At 50.2% G+C, this 26,907-nt stretch overlaps 1 protein-coding gene across 1 annotated transcript in view; it reads right to left on the bottom strand.

The window, feature by feature from the left end:
• LINGO3 (leucine rich repeat and Ig domain containing 3) overlaps positions 1 to 26,907 on the bottom strand; it is a 108,134-nt gene that overhangs the window by 66,689 nt on the left and 14,538 nt on the right. Inside the window, exon 2 of the mRNA XM_039515261.1 lies at positions 5,710 to 5,804. The gene's annotated coding sequence lies outside the window, so the exon portion shown is untranslated. The remainder of the gene's footprint in view (positions 1 to 5,709; positions 5,805 to 26,907) is intronic.

The raw sequence follows: 26,907 nt of genomic DNA, 5'->3' as shown, positions 1-26,907 counted from the left end.
TAGTTACAAGGTACCATCCAGCTCTTCCTAAGCAAGCACAGTTATCCTTAAGGTGAAAGCAACCCAGAGAACACATTAAAAACAATCAAAGGAACCTACACGCATGCTAAGCAGCTTACCAGAGGTCACCCCAACTCCAGCTCTGGCAGATGTCATCCCTGTAAAACCCACAGCTGGGTTTTCCCCTGAAGTTACAAGTTCATAACAACCAGGAATAGTTCAGTCTTTCCTTTCTACAACGTGGACCTTTGATTTCGGCCTCGTGGAACAGCTGACCAGCAGACAAGCTTCAAAAGGCTGGGTTTATGCATCGCCGAAGGGGAGGGGGAGGGATTTGGATTCTCCTGGCCCTAGATACTCCCCAGCAAAACCACTTAATGTTTTTTGTTCCTAAAGGCCATTCTCATCTGGCCCTTGCTCAATGGGTCTCACATCTCCCCTCTCCAGAGGTTACATACAATCCCGGCCCACAATAATACACAAGCCATTCATTTAATACAGTGGACCCCAAAGAAACTTCAGCTTCATTCAGTGAGGTCTCCCAAGGGTAGGGCAGGAAATTGTCATATCTGTTGCACTGCCCGTGCGGCATCTTTAACACTAGTCTGAATAGTTTGTTACTAGCCCCAGTCATGGCTCAGGACCCTACTGCACTAGGCGCTGCATAAACACAGAACAGAAAGACAGACCCTGCCCCCATTGACCGTCTATATAGTTTCATAGTCACATTATCAGCTTTTCTTGATGGTGGGATCCTGGCTTTCAAACTCTTCTTGAAGAGCTACTGATTTCTGTTCTCATTTTTCTGTCTTCATTTTTCTTCCCAATCAGTTTGCCCTGCATTATATACTACTGCCAGATGCACCGCGGTCTGGGGATACAACACGGCCAGCAGCTCTCGGTGTTAACCGAGAGAGACGTTCCTATAACTTAACTTATAAAGCCCCCTTTCCACCCTCTGGGCCCACCACACACACACACACTTACACTTCTTAGTAGAGGTGTATATGTTTGAAGGAAACTGTCTAGCTAAACGGCATCACTCAGACCTAACTCCAGTTCTGGATCTGATGAGGTGCAATCATTGGAAAAGGGAATTCTCTACTGGACAGAGCATTTCATTGAAGATGCCAGGGTGCCCCGGCCTCTGAGCATACCCCATATTGGGTGGGGAAAGCGGGGGGAGGAGGGGGGAGGTTTTTGGACTTTGCATGGAGCTGGACATCGTCCGAGAACGTGGCTGGGAGAGAGGAGTGAACAGCTTTGGAAGCAAGTTGCCAGACTCCTGCCTAGAGGGCAGAGAGTGGTGGTGGCCTCTGGGCTGGAATCTCCTGGAGAACAATGATCCTGGATGGAGGGAGAGTGGAACATCAGAGGTCCAGAGACTATTTTGGTTCTCTGTGCATTTCATCTCCAGTTAGGATCAAACAAATGCCTTGAGCCCTGGATTAAGAGCTGTCCACAGCGGTTGCATTTCAAGTTTTCTTGCTCTCCCACGATCCTGGGAGCAGCCAGTGAAGAAAGCGAAATGCCATTATAGGGGGAAATAATGCTCGATGTTGCCCCGCAAACCTTCATCCCCAACAGCCAGCACCCAGTCTGAGCCACCACTACTTGGTCATCTCAGTCCCCGAGGCGGGGCGAGCCGAGGACATCTTCCCAGAGCATCTCTGAGCAGCACAGAGGGTGGATCCCAGCTCCATGACGATCCGGACAGGCACGGGGAACAAAGCGCCGCGGTGTGCAGAAAAGCAGGCAGCCTCGGGGTGTTTGACTCATTTGCAGGCGACTCCAGAGAGGCGAGCACAGAGATCCCAGGCTTTGCAGACGGACCCAGGACTGGCAGGCTGAATCCTGCCTCAGCGTGCAGGGCTGGACTAGGTCACCTCTTGAGGCTCTTCCAGCCTACGGGACTATGATTCTATGAAGAACACAGTCTCAGATCTGTCAAACGAGACATAAAGCCAAGTCTGACCTTCTAAGACTGACACTTCTCACAACCTGCGGTGGTGGGCGGTTGGCTTAGACCAGCGGTTCGCAAACTGGCGAAATGGGGTCGCCAGTGCTGGCGTTAGACTTGCTGAGGCCTAGGACCCAAGCCCAAACCCACTGCCAGGTACCAAAGCCTGAGGGCTTCAGCCTGGGTGGTGGGACTCAAGTTACAGGACCCCCCCACCTGAGGCTGACGCCCTTGCACTTTGCCCCCGCTGCCTGGGGCACCGGGGCTCAGCTCAGGCTTCGGTCCCCCCTCCTGGGGGCGTGGAGTAATTTTTGTGGTCAGAAGGGGACCGCGGTGCAATGAAGTTTGGGAAACCCCGAGTCTGACCCATTGTCTGGGTCAACGTAACACTACAAGGGGGGGCTTTGCGACCCCCAGCCTCACTTTCCCCTTTTCTCAGGGCTCCTTTCACCTCCACACAGTCTCTCTCGTGGCTAATGCCAACCCTGCCCGGGGCTGGTTTAATAAGAGAAAGTTTAAAAAAAAAAAAAAGTCCTCAGGGTCCCCAAATAAAGTCCATCCCCATTCCCCACAACACAAAAGATCCTATGCGGCTCTGGGATCTTCTGCCCCATCCAGAGCTCTTCAGCCCTCGGTAGCCAAGCTCAGCCCTCTGGCTCCTTGGCCCAAACCCTCCTCCCAGTCTCCAGCAGCTTCACCACAACCTCTGCCGCGGCTTCCTCTTTTTATGCCTCCCCTTAAGCCCAGTTGGGCAGCAGCTAATCAGACACAGGTGCTCTCCCACCCCCCCACTTCCCGCCTTAAAGGGGCCAGTCCCCCTGTGACAGCAACATTTCGATTTGAATAATACACCGTACTCCCTCCGCTCCTGCTGAGCCTTCAGCTGGCGACAGCGTATTGTCTACTTCCTGTTGCTGTGCGCGGTTAACCAACAGCTGCGTTTCACCCCAGAGGGGTCTGCATTTCACTAGCGATTCCAAAATACTGGACTCAGTGTGAACCATCAGGTAGCCAAGTGCTTTGGGACCCAACCGGCTGAAATAATATTTGACACTTAAATACTGGTCGGTAGAGGAGGAGCTGTTAAAGCTATTGCAACCCTGGAGCTCCTCTGAGAGCCCTCTTATCCTCCGGCCTTGAAGCTCCATCTCAACCTAGAGGGTCTGTAGCCTCTGCAAGTCTGGGGAGCCAGACACCAGCCCCAGTGCTCAGCTCCTCTTGCCCTGTGTTTGGGGCAGGAACAGACTGGACGGGAAGGGGAAAGCGTCTTCTAGCCCCCTGTGCTTTCTCTGTATCCTAATGCAGCCAGAGGCCTTTCCCCGTCCCCTGTCCACGTCACAGCAGCCTTAGGGCAGCCCTAGTTTTTCTCTGCTTCCCATGACCCCCAAGAGAAGTACAGACAAGCTGTAGTACAGCGTGCAGGGACCGTCCTCTTCCTCACACCTTGACACCACCCGAGAGGCGCAAAGGGGCTTTAGTGTGGATGAGAGTTGAGCCCACTGGATTTAAGGGTGACTTCAATTCTCGGCTCTTGCATGGCAGTGCAGGGTGTAGCCCCAGGCAACGGCCTGGCTCAGTAAGGAGGTCCGGACAAACGAGCCGGGCTCTCTTTGACAGGCGATAATGGTTTGGTTCCATCCAAATCTCCTACACGCGGAACGCAAATCAGTCCCTGCGTTTTACTCTGCTCCATAGCGCGAGGGCAGGAGGTCACGCCGTGAAATTTAGGACTGGTAAATTTACAACATATGAAAGGAAACACTTCTTCACACAGCCTGTGGTACGCACAGCCCAGAAGGGCCAGAGAGTGCAATGCTGGGGCTGCGTTTCCCAAAGACTAGGGACTTTTAAGAGCAATATTATTGACAGCGAAACACGTTAGTATCAGTAACCAGACTTCAAGCTTCAGGGCATCAACTGGTCAGGAAGGAATTTTCTCTCCCACGTGCAGCCTTGCACAATTTGCTAGGGGCCTCATGGGTCATTTCAAAGCATTAATCATTGCGGGAGGCAGGACACTAGATTTAAATAAGCCACTGGGTTGATCTGGTTTGATGAGTCCTCTGTTCCTTTAAGACAGACACTGCATGCACCTTTCCTGTTATCAGTAAATCACAGTCACATAGCAGTGCTGGCCCAGAAGCAGCCACGGGATCCCTTGTGACTGAAATGCCTGAAGGACAGCATGGGCCTATTCAATTTTAAAACATCTAAATACAAAAAAAATATAACCCAGCCATCACCACTCCAACCCGCACCCCCAGAAGCAATGACAGGCAAGCCAGCAAAGAATTCCCTCCTGACCCTTAAGGGTGGTCAGCTCCTTCCCAGCATATATCTGACACAAGGCCTGCTAAATTACTGAATTCCACAGAAGCTTAAAGCTCTTCAGATTACTCGGCTCCTGCTGCTCAGCTGGAATCCTATTCGCTGCTCTTTACCAATCGCATTTCACTGACCTGCTCTGAAATATATTCCCTCTTCGCCTAAACCTGAGGTCCCGACTTCTGGGCTGTCCAGCGACTGCTCATTGGCTCTAAAATGGCTAAGCATCAGTTCCTCCTCTCCTCTCAGCCCTTGACTGAGATAAAAATCACTGGCAAGATGTTTGAGTAATGAAAGTGGCATAAACCTTGAGGACCACTGTGTGATTCAAGCACCACGTAGGACAGAAGAAAAAGAGGAAGAGAATCCTGGGTTTTGGATTGGCAGGGCCGGCTCCAGCGTTTTTGCCGCCCCAAACGGCATGGAAAAAAAAAAAAAAAGCCGCGATTGGCACTTCTACCACCACCGCTTTGTTCTTTGGCGGCAATTTGGTGGCCGGTTCTTCCCTCTGAGAGGGACTGAGGGACCTGCCGCCGAATTGCCGCCGAAGAGCCAGACGTGCCACCTCTTTCCGTTGGCCGCCCCAAGCACCTGCTTCCTGCGCTGGTGCCTGGAGCCGGCCCTGTGGATTGGACAGTTAGAGGAAAAGATGCAAAATTCCAATCAGGATCCAGGATTGGTGGGTTTCAGAGCAGAGGGGCCGTATTTCTTTGAGACCATCCCTCACATGGTCAGATGTTAAGGGTCTTTCGGCCCCCTACCCAGTCACACCTGGATTGCTGTAGAGTGGGGGTGCTGAGAGCCATTGAACCAAACTGTAAACCTTGTATCTTATGGAAACCACTTCAAGACGGGGCAGTGTTCTCTCTAACTTTCCCCACCCATGTGTGACACATCACCTCCATATTGGTGTACATACAAACTTCATGTGGCGGGGTGGGGCCGAGGGGTTCAGAGCATGGGAAGGGGCTCAGGGATGGGGCAGAAGGTTGGTGTGTGTGTGTGTGTGGGGGGGTAAGAGCTCCAGCTGAGGGTGCGGGCTCTGTGGTGGGGCAGCAGTATGATCACCTTTGGCACATGGGGAAACTGAGGCACGGTGTTTAATGGACTTTCCTGAGGTTGTAGAAGGAGCGAGGGGCAGGACCATGATTAGAAACCAGTTCTCTGTTTAAACTAGTAGACCAAACCCTCAGCCTCAACCTCTGTCCAGCCACAGACCAGGACAGGCTCCATCCAACCAATCCTGAGCTCTCCACGGCTTTGTAATCTACAAGAAGCCTAGGAGACCATTAACATCACATGACACAAGCGCTGGGGCGTTGCTGAGCTCGGCAATCCAATGAGTCCGTGAGGAGAGCCAACAGAACCACACGAGCAGTCACACTCCCATCACGGGGAGGGTCGGGAACCAGCCACTCACTCACCGTTCTGCAACTCTGAGTCTGTACCAACATCTGGGTCCGTTGGGGCTGGGAAGCTTTACATGGCAAACGTTTCTGCGCAGCAGGTCGGCGATCCTCTGGAGAAAGCAAGAGAAACAACAAAAAATAATCATGCACTTCAGCCTCCCAAGGGAGAGGTTCTCAACAGGCTTCTTGGATTACAATCAGGCACTGAAGTCACTGCATATGCCAATGGAAAGGCAGTTTCCCCTTGAAGTGCAATACGGTTCTGGATCTGACCCAGGCCCTCTCAGATCTGCCATTTACAGGTATACGAATAACAAGCCTGTTTCCACAGTATTTTTTCCCCTGAAGGATCCATTGGAAACGGAAGGGTCGCTGGACCCTGCACGGAAAGGTTAACATCACTGGGTAGAATGCACCAGCTGCTTAGTAGCACACCGCTACGCTGTCCAAGAATTCAGAGTGGGAAGCTGTAGCAGGGTGGTCACCCTGCTCCTGCCCGGAGGGGTTAAAACAGCCCTGGGAGGGGGCTGCTCTGGGAAGAGAAAAACCTAGGCTGATTGGGGAAGCAGCCTCAGCTGGGGCCATGCCCCAATCAGGCCACAGCTGGCCCCATAAAAGGCTGTGGGCCAGGAGCTCGGTCAGAGTCTCTCTCTGGCAGCAGGGAGAGATGGGCCTGGCTGCTTGGGAGCAGTGGAGCAGGGCTGGGGGAAAGGCCAGAGGAGCTGGGGAGCTCCGGGCTGGAAACCCCGCAGGCTGCAGGCCTTGCTAAAGGCTGGAAAAGGTACTGGGGTTGCAGAGGGGCAGCCCAAGGGTAGGCAGAGGCAGCAGGTCCAAACCCCTGACGAGTGGCAATTATACTGCAGTCTGCCCTAGTGAGCGGAGCTAGGTGATGACTGGCAGTGGCCACTGACTGAGGCGAGGTGGTGATAGAGGGTGGGGAGTCCCCAGGGAGGGGAGACTCAGATCTGTGGAGGGGGTACTGCTAGGGGGCAGCACCCTGGCCTGAAAGGGGCACCGGGGTCCAGGAGAGATTCGGGCCCAGCGGCAAGCAGGACATCGGCCTGCAGAGGGCGCTCCGGAGCTGGAAACGCTAATTCCCTGGACGACCAGCAGGAGGCGCCGCACCGGTGAGTCCCGCCCCCTACAGAAGCGAAGACGACATCCACCGAGGCTGTGAGGCAGAAGCGTAGGGAGGCAGGATGCACTTGCCCACATTGGGGTTCTGGCCTGGGTGCTGGGGCTAGAACCGCTGCTCCAGCCATGAATGTTGAATGACATCTAGCCAGGACCTCATATTTTATATCACATCTGAAGGATGGCACTGCTTACCAGCAGGGCTGACCCTAGGCCAAATGGTGCCCTGTGGGAGGAGCACCTTCAGTGCCCGCCCCCCCATGTGTTAAACTTGAATACCTGCCCTTGCAGTAGTAGGAATTTAGGTTTGTATTTTGCATAACTTAGAATAAAAAAATAAAGACTAATAAAATAATGATGATGTATGATCTAACCATATCCTGCCAGCCACCCTTTTTGAATAGCAGAAAGGAATGGCCTAATACGCCATTGGTAGAAATGCATCAGCCAGAATTTCTTTGTGTCTGGACTAATTTCAAGGCAGTAACAGACTTTCGCGGGTCACCAATTTGTTGTAGGTTTAGCACTGTAAAATAAGTCAAAGAATGCCATGATTGTTTTCTTTTGCACTGCAACTTGATGTTCCCGTCCAAAATGTCCTGCGTAAATTAATTCTGTTTTGTGTGTGAATAAAAAGTGCGTGTGTTAAAAGAGAAATGTAAAGGCCATCACTGAACCAGATGGTCTGGGGAGGAACCGGAGACAGACACAAGGGCACCCGGAGGCTGCAACACACCCCTATTGAAATATCAAAGAAAAGCAGATTGACGACTCTAAAAAATAAGACAGGCACCTATCACCGAGGACAAAATAGCTGTAATCAAAACCAGCATGAAAGAACTCCCTAAAACACTTAATAAAAAGAAGAAAACAAGAAACAATTTAAAATAAAAAAAACAAAACAACCAAGCACTTGTCAAACAACAAATTGATTACAGCAGGACGGTGCAAAACTCATTGGTCCCAATGAGGGAAAAATCACTATATAAACAGGGTGCCTGGCCATGAAACTTTGGGTTCATCCTGCCAAGACTTCCCCAGAGCATTGTGTCGCGACTGACGGAACCCGGCTCCCCCCTACCCGTGATCAGCCTAGTTGGCCACTAGATTTATCTGGACTCTGGACTAGTAACTAGAACATCGACTGGTGGGAGAGTGTGTGTGTGAGTGATTGAATGCATGTGCTAATTGTTGTATCTTCAATAAACGAGGCGTATTGCCTTTTCCCCTAAAAAAGATCCCGTGTGCTTCTTTTAAGCATAACACCTTGGTGCCCTGAGCGCAGCATCTGCCCCAAGTCCGAGACTCCAGGCAGTCACATGGGTCAACTGCCCTGCGTATCAGCACCAAGCTAGTTCAACACAGGCTCGGAAGGAAAAGCACTTCCTACCCAATCAAGCCTCCCATTTCCTGAAGCTCATTTCCTGCAACTTCCATCCAGGTTCTGATCCAGCCTAAATTTGCTGAGATTGCAAGATCAGCCTAAGCAGCAAAGAATCCTGTGGCACCTTATAGACTAACAGGTTTTTTTGCATGAGCTGCTGTGAATGAACAATACTTCTTCGGATGCAAGCAGTGGAAAAGATCAGCCTAGTTCACTTGGATTGCAGTGGCCCCGTCTGGCCGCAGAAGTGATGAATCTATGTTCCATACTGCCCACTCCAGAGCTGCAGGCTAGGAAGTCCCTTCATGCAACATGCATTGGTACGGCTTTACTAGAGTATTTATTAATTCACTGGATTCATTTCAAACTCACTTTGTGCCTTTTAAAAAAAAAAGGTCTTATTCATTGTAAATATCTCCCTTCTTTGGATGGGGAGCCAGCTAGTGTCAACTTATGCATTATAAATGGTCCCAAACCTAGGCTGAGCTTTCACAGAGCTGTTTTATTCAGGCCGTGAATGAAAAAACGTGACCTCGCTTTGGGGTGTATGGCCAGGGAACCACACACCCCTCCCATCTCCAAGCCCTCTCTCCCACTGATCCCTCCTCTCAGATCTGCAGCACGTTGCCATGAGGAGCATCAAAGGAGGACAGAAATGTACAAGGTGGATAAAAAGATAACACCCTGATAACAGAAGCTGTAACAGCAGTTTAATAAATCCGAGCCTCCTCTTTGGCAGATCTAGATCCAACAGGGGATTCGTAGCTGAATGAGAGAGGAGCTGAAACCGAGATCTGAAGATACAGTCTATAACCAGCTGTATGTGTTTTCTTTTTCTACAAGTGAATTTAGTACTGGGGAAAGGTGCCAGACTGGCAGCCCTGCCGAGAGAAGGCCTGGTTCATCCTGAGGACACTGACAGGTCACGGTGGTGGTGATCCTGGGGGGTTTTCACTTTCCTTTGCAGCACAGAATGAAGGTCGCTTGCTGGGATCATCTGGACACATCTCACTTCACCAATTCCCAGCCACTGGTGCACCGTGCTCCCTCCTATTCTTTGCCTGTGGCACACAGTAGGGCTGTATACCACAGGCAAAGGGGTCCTGAGGGCAGTAATCCTTTGGTCTAATTATGGTTCTTGGGTTGGTGGGCGGGTAGCTGAGCTGGGAGTGGTGGCCCGGGATACACAGGAGGTCAGATGAGATGATCTGCTGGTGCCTTCAGGCCTTAAACTCTATGGCAACGTGGGCATATGCCTCGACACGGAGCTGGAGAGCCCACAGGTAAGGGAAGATCACTTTCCATGGCCCATTCAATCTTTGTGCCGCCAAACTCTGCCAGCTGCAATGCGGGTTCGCAACAACCCAGAGAGCCGCTGGGTTTCCTAGTCACACTCCTGACTGCGGCTGAGAAGGTGTGTGCCAGGCCACTACAGACCTTGCCTTCCTCTGCCCAGCAGAACGTAAGAGCGGCCACAGACTGGGTCAGACAAAAGATCCATCCAGCCCAGTGTCCCGTCTGCCGACAGTGACCAATGTCCAGGCCTTCAGAGGGAATGAACAGAACAGGGAATCATCAAGTGATCCATCCCCGTCACCCATTCCCAGCTTCTGGCAAACAGAGGCTAAGGACACCATCCCTGCCCAGCCTGGCTAATAGCCACTGGTGGCCTGTACTTTGGCTGAAGGATTGGGCCCATTTTATTATAATATGAATGAGGGCCACGGAGCTAACAAGTCCTGATTTCTGCAATTACCTGGGACTCCTGCCTGGCTAGGGAGACCCGCTAGGCAATCAGATCCCACCTTCAGCACAGGGTATTCTAAAGCAGCCTATTCCCACAACCTGCCTGCGTTTCACATCTCCGCTACCCACCTGAAAACTGTCTCTCTCACGCCTCACTCAACTGCTTTCTCCTGGAACAATGAGCTGGAGGTGGCAAGCTTTACCCACCCCATAATCAGCGCTGCGGCAGGCTGCATTATACTCCCAGAATCGTGACTTCTGCCTTCTCCCCCCTGTGGGCTGCATTTCCCAGCGCACCCCGGGACAACTTGCTCCCCGGTTTCCCATTGGCTGGCTTTTTCAAAACGACAGCCTCTGGTGACTGGGGAGAAGGGAGGAAAATATCAGGGAAGGGGAGGCAGGGAGGGAGGAGGGGAAAATTAATCAAAGAGCTTTTTGTCAAAGGCAAAGGGACGTGAGCTGAAGTGTGTCAGCTTCCACCCAAGCTGGTAAATGCCAGGCCCATCCCTATTCTTGCCTGGTCTTGTCAGCGCTACCAAGATCTGCAAAAACGGAGTTAACGTTCATTATCTGCTAAGCACCAATGCGCTCAGCACTGTATGAGATACCAATAAAGACAAGCCCTGCCCTTGTTCTGACACCATGGCTCCAAGGGCCCCTCGGGGAAGTGCTCTGCTCCTGCGGTGATGGGAGCTGTATAAAAACACTGTCAGATAGACAGAGCACGTCCATGCTCTCTACCATGCCCATGGGCACTGGCTCGACCGCCACAATATTGCCCTCGACTTGGTTTTAATTCAGTATGATGGCGATGCACGAGAGATCAAATTCTCCGCTGGAGTTTGCTTCGCTGACGTCAATGGGACGGATGCACGTGCTTAAAGTTAAGTGCTTTGCTGAACCGGGACCCCCCCTCTCCTCTACCACACAAGCTGCTGTGCAAAGTTTCTGTGTGGCAAACTCACCCAGAGAATAGCTGGGGAAAAAAGAAGCGTCATTTAAAATCCCCCACGCTGGGCAGCATTGGCAGGTCAATCTTTCTGGTGCGGCTGACTTGCCAAGCTCATCTTTTCTAAGAGGGGGGGAGCAGCTCTGGGAATTGGGCACTGGACCCCCACCACCATGGGCCTCTATCACTCTTGGTGCCCCACATTATCTATGGCAGGGATTAGGAGGCCTAGATTAGAATCTTCATCCATGCTCAAGACGGGGTTATTTTAAAAACCCATGGAAATTCTCAGACAAAAAACTTTTGTTAACCTCAAATTCTAGATGTTAAGTGACATTAATGATAACATTCTTGGCTTGTATTTTTAAGGATGCCTAAATATTAAAATAATAGAATCATAGAAGATTAGAGTTGGAAGAGACCTCATGAGGTCATCTAGTCCAACCCCCTGCTCAAAGCAGGGCCAACCCCCACTAAATCATCCCAGCCAGGGCTTTGTCAAGGCGGGCCTTAAAAACCTCTAAGGTGGAATCTTCATCCACCTCCCTAGGTAAAATGTGTGGAGATTATTAGTTAAAGTCACTCAGAAAAGTTCCCAGTCCCTTAAAGTTCATACATTCTCTTAAAAAAAAAAAAGGTCCATTAGACATTCCCCAACAAACCTTAACTTTGATCCTGCTGTCTTCATGCTCTGTTTTTGTGCAATACAGTAGATGAATGATTTGTCTAACAGCTATGGTAGGATGCCGAATGACAGGATTTTTATAAGGAGAATGAATACATCAGAAATAGTTCGCAATTTGAGGAACTGTAAATTTTACAGCATAGGTGTGAGACTGTACGTTTCAGTTACATACCATTGATAGATAGAAAACAATGTGGCTTCTGTATTGTCTAACTAATGGGATAATTGAGATGTACACCTCACAGCCTATTGTTTAGGTATTTCACGGCACAGCAGTTATAGTTATATATCGTGGTGTTCTATCTGCTGAGCGTGTTCTGAGGCTTTTCAACCTAAAAAGTAAGTAAAACTGGAAATGAGAAGTACAAGTTTTTGACAGCTCAGGTCAGAGTTAAGGCTGTTTTGGGAAGGTCTAATGCAAACGTTAATGTGCCGCATTAGCAAACTAAACACCTGCGTATTTTACCCTTCTCTCCCCAAAATCACGTCTGAACAAAACCCATGGAATGCTCAATACATAGTCAATTCCTGCTGCTTGCTACCCCTCTTCCTGCATTTGTGTGTTTTCTACCTAGATTGCAAATTCTCTGAGGCAGTGACCTCGCCTTCAGACCCTTCTGCACAGAGCCTAACACACAGTTAGCAGTAGGATAATGCCACAATTACATTTTTACAAGAACATCTGAATTTAAGTGCATTAGACTCTTCATATCCATTACTTTGACTGATCATTTCCATACATTTGAATGATTAGGGTCTCAACTGTAATGTTCTTGGTAGGTATTTTAGGTAACTTATGTCTCCTAGCAACCTTAAACTTCAAGTTGACTAAGTTTGTTGTCTGGAAACCTATTATGAATTTCAGCTGCCTTTGAAATGGGACCCAGAAGCACTTTAATTCATGGATTGAAAGGGTCACCTGTGGTTTCACATATTGATCCTTCAGCTCTGTTGCTGAACTGTCATTTATTAGCTAGCTTCCAGTCTTAGAATCATAGAATCTCAGGGTTGGAAGGGACCTCAGGAGGTATCTAGTCCAACCCCCTGCTCAAAGCAGGACCAATCCCCAACTAAATCATCCCAGCCAGGGCTTTGTCAAGCCTGACCTTAGAAACCTCTAAGGAAGGAGATTCCACCACCTCCCTAGGGAACCCATTCCAGTGCTTCACCACCCTCCCAGTGAAATAGTGGCTGGCTGGGAATATTATAGTGCAGGCAGGGAATTGTGCAGCCTGGACAAATCCTGGTCAGGAGGGGGAGAGCCGTGGTTCTCTGCCCCAGAGAGGTGACAGCTAAGGAGCCTGGAGTGGGTGCCCTTGGTGAACCACGAGTGGGGAACACAGGTGCAGTTGCCCTGAACTCTTACACTTGAATCTCCCCCTGATCCCTGCACTCCAGCTTCGGCGCAGGACTCCCGAAGCCAGGTCCTGTTTGTGGGTCACTGACAGAGGCAGCTGGCTGAGAGAGAGGGGCAGGCCTTAGTCCACACCACTCCTGTCAGCATCCCCTTGGCTAGCTTAGGTGGCTTCCCAGCCGGCTGGCTTTGTAGATCGCATTCTGAGGCGCCTCTCTCCCCCCCGTTCATTGTAGCGGGAGCCTAGCTCAGGCTTTGTCCCGTTCCTGGGATTTCCGGGGCACCGTAACGCTCAGCATTGCCCGAGTCCCTTTACGGATCCCACCCCAAGTGACCCGCGCATGGCCACACACAACGTCTGGGGTGGAGCAAGGAATTGAACCTGGCTTGACTGAGTTCAAGGCTCATGCCCCAGCCTCTGCACTGTGCTCCTTCCTACCAAGAGCCATCGCCAGCCAGTCACAAACAACCATCCCTCCCCACAGCCACAGCCGGGAGGGACTATATCCTCTCTCCTTTCCCTGGTGGAGGAAGAACACATATACAAAATGCTGTGCTACGGCCGTGTCGTCCGTAGGGCTCCGTCCTGCTCCCAGTGCAGCCAGTGGCAAACTCCCGTCACTTCAAGGGGAGCAGGGCCAGACCCATGGTGACGCCACAGCCAGTAATGTCCTGCATCCACAACAGCTGCCCCCACAGAAGAACGCAGCTGGCGCTGACATTAGACGAAATATATAGACGTGAACAGGCCTGATATGGTCCACCCAGTGGAGGGCAGTAACAGCTATCTACATAATTTTGTTACAGCCCGAACCTCTTCAGTGAAGAGCTAAGAAAGCTCCCAGTCCAGCTCTCTGGTCCTCCAGGAATACCTCCAGTGGAAACACGGGAAGATGAAGTTTGATGGTCCGGATATGTCGAAGGTGAAAAGCAAGTAGAGATTGTTGTGGGGTGTTGAAAACAAAATTCAGGGCTTCTTTATACATCATAAAGTAGAAGAAAAGAAAAGAAAAAAAAAGGCAGGAACCTCTTTTATTTCCATTTGCAAGTACTTTAAATCAGTGGCTCTCAACCTTTGCAGACAACTGTACCCCACTCAGGAGTCTGGTTTGTCTTGTGCAGGGGCGGCTCTGGGGATTTTGCCACCCCAAGCACGGCAGGCAGGCTGCCTCCGGCGGTTTGCCTGCAGAGGGTCCGCTGGTCCTCCGAAGCCGTGGGACCGGCGGACCCTCCGCTGGCACGCCTGTGGGAGGTCCACCGAAGCCGCGGGACCAGCGGACCCTCTGCAGGCAAGCTGCTGGAGGCAGCCTGCCTGCCGTCCTCGCGGCGCCGGCAGAGCGCCCCCCGTGGCTTGCCACCCCAAGCACGCGCTTGGCGTGCTAGGGCCTGGAGCCGCCCCTGGTCTTGTGTATCCCAAGTTTCACCTCACTTTAAAATGACTTGCTTACAAAATCAGACCTAAAAATACACAAGTGTCACAGCACACTAGTACTGAAAAATGGCTCACTTTCTCATTTTTACCATATAATTATAAAATACAATTGATTTGAATATAAATACTGCACTTACATGTCAGTGTGTCGAGCAGTATAAACAACTCCTTGTCTGTATGAAGTTTTAATTTGTACGGACTTCGCTAGTGCTTTTTATGTAGCCGGTTGTAAAACTAGGCAAATCTCTAGATGAGAGGCTGTACCCCCTGGAAGATCTCCAAGTACCCTGAGGGATACACACGTACCACTGGTGAAGAACCACTGCTTTAAAGGGCAGTGTGGGAGGCTGGAAAGTTGCATGATTTTTAGGAGGGACAGAGCATGCAAACAAAATGGTCTCTGCACAAACCCCCCAAAGTGGAAGAAAGAGGGAGATCAAGAACAGCTGGGAGAAAAAGTTGATATTTCAGCTGAATTAATTCAATACGGGAAGTGGTGGCAGTCCTATTGCTTGGGACTTTTAAAACAAGACTGGCGCGGCCTCGGAGAATCTCCTGATTGGGGATGAAGTGGAAGAAACGGGCGAAACCGAGCGTTGCCAACTTTACCCCAAGTCTGGTGTTATTTAGTGTTTTCCTTGAAGTCCCAGCTCTTGGAGTCCTGTGATTGCGTGCGAATCTCTGCTTTAATTTAAAAAAAAAATTCTAATCCTCATGGCTGTGAAGAAATATCTTGAAAGTATGAGCCTCATTTATCCTAACAACTCAAAAGCCAGATGGTAAAAAATCATCACCAACAACCCTGCCAAAATAAACCAAACCAAACCAAACCAAAAAAAAAAAGGAACTAAATTGGTTAGTTAAAACAAACAAACAAAAAAAAACTCCCACAAGATTTTTAGAACCAAATCACACGATTGTTTGAATGCATGGAGGTTGATGGTACCACCTAATTCTTTTCCATCTCTGAATTCTAGCAGTGTATAGCAGGCTGTGTATGTGTGTATTTGGTGCTACAGGCACAAACGAGAACGGCAAAGCGATAGCTCTGCAGCTAAAATATATTGCAACAAATTTGTGGGGCCCCTCCCAGGAATCTCAGGATTCTTACTGTACTATACATTTACAGCAGCCGTAGAGAAGAGGTGTGTGAACTTTCAAAGCAAGTTGTACAGCTTGAGTCAGAGGAAAAACAATTGAGAGAGGTCAGCAGCACAGGGCCTTTGACCCACAGTTGAGCTGTTCCGGTGGCATCCCGCAGAGGGCAGTGTTGGCACACCTCCCCTAGCCAGTACGCTATCGTATATAAAGTAAGTCACACACATTTGAAACAAGACTTGTTTAAAGTAATTACTGGCTTGGGCGGGCTTCTGATTGACCTTTGTCGTAACAGGTAATTTTTGCTGCTGCTGTTATTAGCACACAGGGGGATCTGTTACGGGCTGTTAATTTGTAATTGCTGTTTTCTATCTGATGTCAGACGTGGAAAAGCTTTGGCGCTAGGCCCCACACAGGACATTTCTGCACAAACAAACAGGACACAGACAGGTCAACAAAAGTAGCAAGTAAAATGGAGCTGCCCTGGCTTTCCTGAGGAAAGCAGCATCCATTTACTAGTTGTGATACGACACCAGTGTCCCCAGCACTGGATGAGACACAAAGAGACCATCTTTACCCTAAGAGACGAGCACAGAGAAGGTGGGAAATCCAAAGGGAGCTACGTAATTAAACCAAACGAAAAACAACTCCTCACTTCTTGTGGGCATTGTGAAAAATGCAGAATGAGGAGAGAGAGGCCATAATGCATTAGATCAGAGGTTCTCAAACTGTGGTCCCTGGACCACCAGTGGTCCACAAGCTCCATTCAGGTGGCCCGCAGACAGTTCCCTCTAAGATGCGCGCCTGTGTGGCTGCACACGAGAGAATAAAGGGCCACCCACCTAATTAGTGGAGCCGTGCAGGTGTGGCTCCACTAATTAGGTGCGTGGACCCTGGAGAAGACGCACATGTAAGGTGAGGTGGTGGCCTTGGGGGGAATAGGGGATAGATGGGAGGGGACAGTGGGATGAGAAGAGGAGGTAGGGGGAAATTTGAGATCTGAAAGGCTGCGGCGGCCAGAGAGAGGCGACTTTCCCCAGCTCCAGGGCTGCGGCTGCTGGGGAGAGACCCTGCCTCCTTCCCAGCGGGCTGCTGCGGTGGGGGAGAGAGGGAGAGACCCCCCTCCTTCACAGCCCCAGCTCAGGGGCTGCCGCGGCAGGGGAAAGAGGGCACATCTATTGCATTAGAAAGGTAAAACTACTGATACGAAAATATGAGTTGTGTGCTTTTATTTGTAGAACAAAAAAATTTAATTACTACAATAGTTAGCTAATGGTACAAACTTCATTTGGAAAGATCATTAAGTGGTCTGCCGAGACCCTCCGCAATTTTCAAGTGGTCTGTGGGAAAAAAATTGAGAACCAGTGCATTAGAGGAAGACATAAAAGAAGGTTCAGAGTTTGGAGCAGAAGAGGATTCCATGGCATCAAGTCTGGTGTCAGTGGGTGTGAGCAGAGCGGGTTTGGAATATACTCAGAGATGGAGACCAGAGTAGGGTTGTATAAAACCTCTCTCTCATTTTTAAGGCTTAAATCTGATGCAGTAGGTGACTTTTAGCATCCTCTATGGACCCTTAACCCATGGACCAAGGAGCAAAAAATCTGTTGAACCATCAGAAATATGCACTGGCCTCTTCCATTAACACACCAGTGCCTAGATGTTCCTTCCCCCAGTAGACCATCATGGTTCTCAGAGGAAGCAGGATGGAGCATTGCTGGCAGTGAACAGGATCAGATGCAGCACAAGGGTTTCCTAGAATCCTACATGACAGCAAAGGCTAAACCATCATTCTTCTCCTCTGCCATTGCTGCAGCTAAATCCTGGCCTGCAGAAGTGCAGTAGATGCTATTGCTCTGTCAAGCTGCGCCACCTGAACGCCAATGCTGCTTGATGTAAAGACCCTGGTAGTGTGTCTGAGAGAACCACCACCACATTCAGGATGCTCCTCCAGACAACAAACCAACCACCCAATGAAATCAAGCTAGAAACCAAGACACTTCACAAGTGCCACATGGCTGGTGGAGGATGCTCAGTAACACCTAATACCTCTGCTGGCAGATATTGCTAATCCCATCTTTAGAGAGGGAAATCTGCCCTAAAGCCTGCCACATTTCTACCAATTCTCGAGGCACTACCTTATAGTGTGGCCAATTCTCCCAGCAGACCTTGCAATCAATCGCTGGGTGTCAAGTCCCCCATTTTTGAGACAGCTACAGGAATTAAGAGACCAGCAGAGAAATGCTTTCACCACCGCGCTCCCTCCCCATACAGCAGAACAAAGATCTAGCTCCAATCAGCAGCTCAGGTTCCCTCAAAGGGAAGGAATTAATTTTTTTCCCTTGGAAGTAACTTAGCAGCGATACGCCTCCCTGCCTTGCATAACATGTGCCCTGTCAATGATCTTCTCTGATTAACACGAGAGCCCGGCTAACACTAAGGGTCTAGAACCGAGAGTGCTGAGCCTTGCTGGGAGCGAGGAGCAGACCAAAGGCTACAGTCAAGATGTCAACTGTGTGCATGAGAGGGAGGATTAATGAAGGCAGAATTTTTTTTCTGGTTTGTCACAGTTTGTTAATACTCCTGCTTGGGGAAAAAAAAAAAAGGTCATACTTTAGACTTTGTTTATGTCACTTAATCTTCAGTTCGCTAATGCACCATCCTGCTCTCCCTTCCCGGATCAGTATTTGCTTACGGTGATCTTTCCCTTCCAACTCCTACCTGCTGCTAATCTTTGTTCAAAAGTTGATGGCTCCAGGACATGCCTTGGCCAACGTGAGTCAACAGGTAGTTGGCTGGTGGAGCGTTATGGTGTCAACCTTGACGGGTTCCATCAGTAAAGGATCCCACTGAGAAACCAGGGAGATCCAGCTGTGGACGTAGGATGGTCTGTTTCTCCAGAGTACAGCATCACAGCGCTAGAGGAAATTCTCCTCTAGTGCAAACACTGCGGTGGATCCTCTCCAATCCCGAGTTCCTACAATAGCAATCGTTACCACAGGACCAGAGGGTCTGACCCATTGAGAGGCGAGCAGGTATCCTGGCTGCGTTGAGTCAGGATTGTGGAGTAAATGAGATAGACAGTCCCTCCCATGGGTACTCTTGGTCTCCCATGGTGAGATCTGTTGTGCAAAGATGACCAGAAACCAGATGGTGCCCAGAAGTGAGAGTGAAGCTGAGGAACTTGTTATTCAGACTGAGGTGAGATTTAAATGGAGAACTAAGAAGCGGCTCTGCCTGTGCATCATTGGAGATCCAGGGCATGTCCACACTGCAATTAGATACCCGTGGCTGGCCCGTGTCATCTGACTTGGGCTCATGGGGCTTGGGTCTGAAGGCAACAGAACTGCAGTGTACATGTTCGGGCTCAGACTCCAGCCCAAGCTCCGGGACCCTGCGATGGGGGAGGGTCTCCGAACCCGGACGTCTACATAGCAGTTTTACAGCCCCCAGCCCAAGCCCCATGAGCCGGAGTCATCAGACCTGGCCCAGCCGCGGACGTTTAATTGCAGTGCAGACATTCCCTCCGTGTCCAAACTGCCCTAAACGGTGGGGAACAAATCCATTATCTTACCCCTTTGGTGAAAGGGGACTCAAGAACCAGGGATTAACCTACCACGCATCTTCCCTTCCGCCTCTCCACCTAGCAGAGAGACAATCTCACTCGGATGTGCCAGCCAAGGTGACCAAAAATCCCAGAGGATCCACTGAATGGCCACCTCGCCTCAAACCATGCAACTCAGCCCTTGTTTATCACTCTGGATCTGATCTGAGGTCCAGGTTCAAGGGAGTGCCAGCCAGAACGGACTCAGACGCTGTTTTACTGTGAGGCCTCGGGTTCCTCCATCTGTGAGCTGAGGAGAGCAATAATTCACCTGCTTCACGGTGTTATCACTACGTCACGACGGAGTCGCTGTGAGGACGCACTGCCACTCAGGCTGGGATTGTTCTGTTCAGCACATCTCCTCAGAATTTTACTTCATAAAAGTCTTGGCTATTTACCGACGCTGCAGGGCTGTTGTGAGGGTAAATTTAACGTCCATTAGACATTCTGAAGGTGTAACACTCAGTTAGACACTGGGTGCTGGTATTGTGATGGGAAAAGGACGGGAGAAATACAATCTTTGAATGATTTTCCTTGTTGAAATAAAGGATGAAGCGGTGGTTAAGGTGTGATGGAAACACAAGGACTAGAGAATCTGCTACCTTAGTCATCTGACAAATGGTCCCAGTGCCCTCCGAGAGGTGGAAAAGGATACGAATATTTAGCATTTATAATCATGATTTTCTTCCACAGATCTCACAGCACTTTACAGGGATGGGTATGTGCCATTATTCCCCATTTTCTGTGCCTCCATTTCCACCTGTGCAAAAGTGATGCGGCTTTCCCAAGGTCACACAGAGTCGCAGGCAGAGCTAAGAACCGAACTCAAGTCTCCTGACGCAAAACCGCAGCGTCGGCCAGCAGCCCATCATAAATCAGCTTTATACAGGGGAAGGTATTTCCCATGGGCAGCGGGCGTGTGTTGGCGTGGCTCTCTGCTGTGTACCAGGCACATTAACACAAAACAGCACGCTCCTGGAAATCTAAAAGCACCGAACAGAAATAAGACACCGTTACCTACACCTCGCGGACCTCTTCTGGCAGTTTTCAAAGACCCCAAGGCACTTTTTCCAAGAGAAAAGGTGTCAAATAGCAACAGGACTGACCCAAAACCCCACGTCCAAACACCCAAGAACTTCACAACAGTTCAACTCTCAATTTTGTGACCGGGACCTCACCTGGCCTAAGTCTATCTTGAGGAAGTACATGTTCCCTTGGAGGAGATGCAGAATTCTTCACATCACAACCCGACATGGTTGTCTAGTGTTGCTCTGCGCGGTTAGCCCCAGTGCTTCGTTTGTGCCAGGGATGAGCCCCGGCACCCCTGGGCTTGCCGTGTCAGTTATGCAAAAACATTTGCTTGAGCTCTGGCACCTCTTTCATAGCAAGTTAAACACGGGTTAAGCCACTGCCATGCTCTGACCCAAAGGTGGCTGGTGTATTTTCAGTGGCGGGAACGCACGTGGGAAGCACTTGGAATGAAGGGATCATAAAAACACAAGAGATTTTCCTCCTTGCTGTCCCCTGAAGCAGAGGCGGATTAAGGTTTCCTGGAGCCCTGGCCCAGAGCAAGTGAGGGCCCCTCCACCCCTTCCGCCTGCAGTCCCGCCTCCAGCCCTGCCCATGGCCCCACCCCTTTCTGCCCCTTCCCCCGGGCCCACCCTGTTCCACCCAGAGTCCCCCCATTCCAGCCCCCACTGCAGCCCCACAACTCCTTTCCGCTTCCTCCCACCGCGGCCCCAAGACCGGAGAAGTTCTGTCCCTGTGCCACGGCCCTGGGGCGCAAGGGGGCCTGGGTGCTGGGGCTTGTCCCGCCATCTCCCGTGCTTCTTCGGGGGACCAGGGTCAGGGTGCTGGGGCGTCTCCCACCCCACCCAGTGCTTCTGCCAGAGAGCGGGGTCGGGTGTGGGGGCTTCCCCTGCCTCCCCATGGCTTCTGCTGGGGATGGGGGAGGGCCTAGTGGGATGGGGGGGGACTTCCCCCATCTGATGGCTGCTGCCATGGAGAGGGGACAGGAGCCTCTGCCACGGTGGGGCTTTCCCCTTCCCGCGGCTTCTGCCGGGGAGTGGGGTCGGGGCGTGGGGTCTTCTCCCGTCCTGCCCACCCAGCAGCCGGGGCTCCAGGCTTCCACTGGTGGCAGTTTTATTCCGGGGGCCCCAGTTGGCTGGAGCCCCTGGGCACGGGCCCTGTCGGCCCAGTGGCCAATGCGCCACTGCCCTGAAGTGGCCAATAAGAAAACATCAAGGCAAGAATTTCTTAGGTTTCATTTCTCTGCAAAGGGTCAACCTGCGGGCTACTTAAATCTTATGTGACTGCTATTCTGGGAGCCCAGATCTTTGCTCCTCCTTGTCTGCATTTGACACCCTGGGCTGTGACCTCCCCGTATTCATCTTCTGCTGCATTGAATCAATTCAGATCTTATTTGAGTCAACAGCTTGGGTTTACTCTGCTTCTTCCTGCAGGAACCTTTTCTTCCGATTCAGTTTATGTTACAATTCTACTGGGCTGCCCCGGGGCTCTATTTTACATCGGCACTTGGTCTAATTATAGGTTTCCATTGAGGACGAGTATTTGGCCTGGCAGTTTGCAGTCTATTAATCACGGCACTAAAATTATTTTAGGCTATGAATTTGCTTCTTTGTCTGGCCAGTTTTTATGCTGCCAAGTCGATTTTTCTTTGCTCAGATGCAGCATTTAATCTCTAGGCTGAAAATAATATGGTAACAAATCCATGGCCACCGTCAGAGTGCCACGGTTGTCACTATGCAGCATGCTATGGCTGCTCACAGCTTCGTGGTGACAGTGGGAATAGAACCCATGTTCTCATGATCCCAAAGCACAAGCCTCTGCCACTTAACTGAAGGAGAGACTGCCTTAACTACGGTACCGCTGAGCAGTTCTGAATCCATCCAGCAGAGGTGTGTGTACGTACACACACACACACACACACACACACACACTCTCTCTCTCTCTCTTTCTCTCTCTCTCTAAAAGTTGTGATGGGAAACACCAATAGCAAAGCAACCCACCAGGAAGTGGCAACGTGTCCACTGACACCCAAGTGGAGATGTTTTGAGGAGACCCGGTGGCCAATTGGTGAATGACACAGTCTTGGCGACAGTCCATTTTCAAGGTTAAAGTCTGAAGGCACGCCCTGATTCACTTCTTCCTCTCTTATAACTTTTGTATTGAGTGCAACATACAGGGCTTGCAAAAATGAAAGCACATTGACAGCCCAGGAACTGAAGATCTCCGTTCCCTAGAAGAGAGGCACCAGAAACACAAGCTTCTGGCTGTCCTGTGGAGATTTACAAACCAACCTCCCTCATTGACAGTGCAGTGGGATTTTCTTTTGTTTCAAATTGGCTACCTGGCTATTAGGAACTGCACTGAGGCCCTCACCTTACTGCACGGTGGCCACCAAAAGCCATCAGTGGGGAACAATTTTGGGGCATCCTGCACTGGATTTGAACCACTAGCCTAGAGCTGTCCCCAACGTAAATCCCCAGAGACACCGATAAAGTACATCCAATGGACAATCTCTGGGTACAAGCACATTTAACACAAGAGATGGCTTTTAAAACACAAGAGGCTTCCTCTTATCTACCAACGTTTCCCCTTGGGAGTACAGCCGGGGGGCATTTTTCAGAAGGACCTCTTCCTCCCTCCCACAACATACAGAAAAAAAAATGCAGCATCAAATTCACCAGATTGTTTTGGTCGAAACCATTCCCCGCCCCCAAAATCTAACCTTTAGTTATTTTTTTTAAACGAAACATTTCAGTCCCAAATGACCTTTCATTGAAAATTTGAGTTCAGTCGTATTTGCAAAGAGGTGAAACACTCCAAACCAAAATGAAATGTTTCGTTTGACAGAACCGTGTAAAAAAAACAAAAAACCAAAAACAACTTTTTCAGCTCAGCCAACAAACTGAAAAATCTGTTATTTTAACAGCTCTACCCAAGCGGCAAGAGCCGGACCAGGCATGAGACAAGAACTGTGCCCCAGTGATAGACCTCTGGGCTCCAGTGCACCCATGGGGGAAATGAACTGGAGTTCTCTGATAACTGCACTGTCCCTAGTGCAGGACAAAGGGCCTCCAGGGAGAACATTCTGCCCCCAGAGTCTTAAATCTAGGGACTATGAGAATGACCATCTCTGCTGACCTCAACTGTGGCAGTGATACACGGTCTGAGAGTGCTCAGGCCATAAAGGGGTTTATAGACCAATGTCACCAGGACAGCGCAGTTATCAGAAACTAGTGTAAAGTAAGCCCTGTGTCTCAGAGCACCCAGGGGTAGCTTCTGAGTAGCTTTCTACAGAGCCCCAGGCAGTAATTACTGTAGGATTCATAAAGGCTTGAGCTACTGTACAGAGCCCGACTGGAAAGGGAGGTTGCAATCTACTTACTAGACCTGTGCTGAGCTGGCAGGGAATCCTGGGAGACACTTGCTAAAATTCTTCTTCCAAGCTGGAAAGAACATTGGGGTGATTCCCTGTGTCCGATGGAGTCTTTGCTTTTCTGGATCCTGCTGATCCACCCCTAACTTATCCCAAGGCCTTTGGATAATTCTTCGGAAGAGCCCTTTTTTCTAACCTGTGATGCAAGCTGGTCCGTTTCAAAGGCCAGGTATCTCCAAAACAATCCCCACAGGCAGCTACCCCCCTCCAACATCTCCAAGCCCCACTTCAAATAGTGACACGTGGAATCCTGTGCTCTCAATCGGCTCCTCAAAAGAGCGGCCAGGAACAAAGCAGAGACGTTCCTAGCACACGAACCTTGGTCTGGGCTTCTTAGCAAATCCCAGCCTGGCCCTGGGTTCAGACACGTTCAAACCAGCACAGTACAAAGAGAAGAGCAAAGTCTAATTAAAAAGGGGCTCTGACCATCGGCTCATTCATACTGAACATGAATGTGGATCTCCCACACGGACTGGAGTTAGCAGTGGACTCTGTTGGCCCTACCTGGGGCTAGGACTTGCTGCCTTTCAGCAGAGATGTAAAACCCCCGATCTGTGATTGTTAGAGCTCCTACGGGACTTCACCCCCAGATGGCGGTCACTGACGTTAGTGTCCTCGCCAAATTCCCAGTACTAGCAATTACATCACTCCCCCAAAATCATCAACCCATCCCAACCATTTTAACTGGATACCAGATTCTTCTCTATTTCCTGTCCTCCGTGCACCAAAATCCCACCAAAGCAGGATGTTTGGGGGGTTACAGAACCATTAGAAATGTTGCCAGACTCCTGAGCCCAGCTTTCATTAGCTGTTAAACAGGTGTGGCCTTTCACCTGAGTGGTAGATGCGTTTTGGTGGCAGGGAGGCATTCTCTGGGGACATACACATAGGAGCGCCTAGAGCATTTTAACATCCGTCAGCAGGAGAGGTACGTCTACATGGGAGACAGTATCCTGACAATAAAAATTACTCCACGACCCAAGGAAGGGGGGATCGAAGCCTGAGCCCGCCCAAGCCCCGCCGCCCCGGGCAGGGGAAGTGGGGGACTGGCAAAGCTGAAGCACAAGGGCTTCAGCCCTAGGCGGCGGCGGGGGTGGGGGGGTCTGTAACCTGAGTCCCAACATGCAGGGCGGAAACCCTCAGGTTTCAGCCTCAGGTGGTGCAGCTCGGGCTTTGGCCCTGGGCCCCAGCACGTGTAAGCCGGCCCTGGCGATCCCATTTAAACAGGGTCCCGATCCACTTTGGGGTCCCGACTCCCAGTTTGAGAACCGCTGTGCTAGACCCCTTTCTATCCATCGCCTCTAGGAATGAAAGCTGGCAGAAAATGCATTTGTAATAATAATGATAAAAAGACCCTAAACTTTCAAGCAATATCTCTAGAGAACAGTGGTCTATTCAAAATAATCCATCATAGAACTGCATATAAAAATTGACATTTAACTGACTTGTTACACTCCAACCCACTAGCTACATTAGGCAAAACACTCCATCACAGCTGAACGCCGCCTTTCAGTGACTGCAGCGAAGGCCAGAAGACAGAGGATAACAAGACAGACACGTCTCAGAGCAGAACATGGAGGTGGCTTGGAAATGATCTGCTGCCTCTGAACTTGCTGGCAAATTGGCGGTGGCTTTTAAGTTCAAGTGGGCCAGAGGGAAAAGCAAACAGCTCTGGGCCAGCATGAAAAGGAGGTTTTCATTATTGCTCTCTCTCGATTCATCTCTCTTTCACGTCTTGGCTCTCTGGCTGGTGCCACCCCATGGGGGCTCTTTCGCTCATCTTTGCTGATCCCTCATGTCCCCCTCCTCTTGAATTTGTCATGCTCGCCACAGTGCAGCGTTTGCTGGATGAAACGCCAGCAAATTGCATGGAGGAGCACAGAGGCAGGGGACACTGCCGGGCTCACTGAAGACCATTCCCATTTAGAGAGAAGACAAAATCCAGGAAGAAACCTACGCTAATGAACACAAATACAGAAGAGAAGGATCACCCAGCAGTGTTAATGAAGCCGCCGCATGCTCCGACCCGCTCTCAAAGATATACTCCCTCCGTGTGCCCAATTCTGTATCCGGATGTGCCGCCTTAGTATCAGAGTTCCCTACGTTTTTTGCATTTTTATTTCCACGCGTCTCATTAGTAAGCAGAGCAGATCAGCTGTCCGACAGCACCCAAAAGGGGCGATGAGGAATACCACATGGAATGGGAATTTAAGAAGGCCAGATTGTCATTTCAAAGGACAGACGGATCCTCTGAACGGGAACGGATCTGTACACCAAAATGGCAACTTTGCCACGACCACGTCTGTGTAAATCGGATGGGAAAAGCAACGAAAGGAGACTTAAAATGGCCCTGACACGTAGCAGCATCATACAGGTACTATCTCTGTTCTTGCTTCCTGCACCCAGAGCAATGAAACTCTTAATGATGATCCAAGTGGGCATTCAGCCAAATGCTGGGATCGTTACCCTTACGTTTGCAAAAAGCACCATGGGATCATTAACGGCCACGAGTGGAAGGCCCTGGCGTTACGCCTCCTCTGAAAGAAAAACACACACAGCAGCACAACAGTGGCCCAGGGCCACCCATGGAATTTCCCAGCTCCTGGGGAGTCCTGGAGAGGAGGAAGAATCTGGATCCCTTTGCAGACGGCATTGCTGCTGCGCTAGGAGCTGTATAATGGGTTCTGGGTCCATGGCTAGGACTCGGAGGCACTGCAGTGGTACCAGTAATAGCCAGAGTACTATTTTTCTCTCTCTGAAGAAGGGCCGGGGGTCAGGGGTGAAAGCGTGGGCTTCGTTGTGACAAAGTGTCCCTGCCATGTCAACGCTGGATGGTCTAGCGGATTCTTTAACCTTGACTCTTCCACTGACTTCCCTTGTGCAAGTCACAGTCCGTGCCTCAGTTTCCCCTCTGTACAACGGGGACAACAACAATCGTTACCTATTCCAAGGGATTGGGAGGATTCGTTTGTTTGAGCATCACAGTGTATAAGGGCTTCATCCTGCACGGTGCTGAGCGCTCAGGCCCCAAGCTGGCAAAGCATTTCAGCACCTGGGTAGCTTTACCCATGTACGTCGCATGACTGAATCAATGGGGCTCCTCATCCACTTAATGGGAATCGTGGGGTTAAGTGCTTTGCAGGATCAAGACAGGTTTGTTCTGCCACTTCCTGGATTGGCGCCTACAAGTCTAAGGCTAAATATTATTTCTAGTAGGGCTGTCAATTAATCGCAGTTAACTCACGCGATTAACTCACAAAAATGAATCGTGAGTAAAAAAGTGAATCGCACTTTGAATAGAATAGCAATTGAAATGTATTAAATATTTCGGATGTTTTTCTACATTTTCAATATTGGTTTCAATTACA

Source organism: Mauremys reevesii, linkage group 26 (genome assembly GCF_016161935.1).
Source record: "Mauremys reevesii isolate NIE-2019 linkage group 26, ASM1616193v1, whole genome shotgun sequence".
Classification (NCBI taxonomy): domain Eukaryota; kingdom Metazoa; phylum Chordata; order Testudines; family Geoemydidae; genus Mauremys; species Mauremys reevesii.
This window is presented reverse-complemented; position numbering and strand designations above follow the sequence as displayed.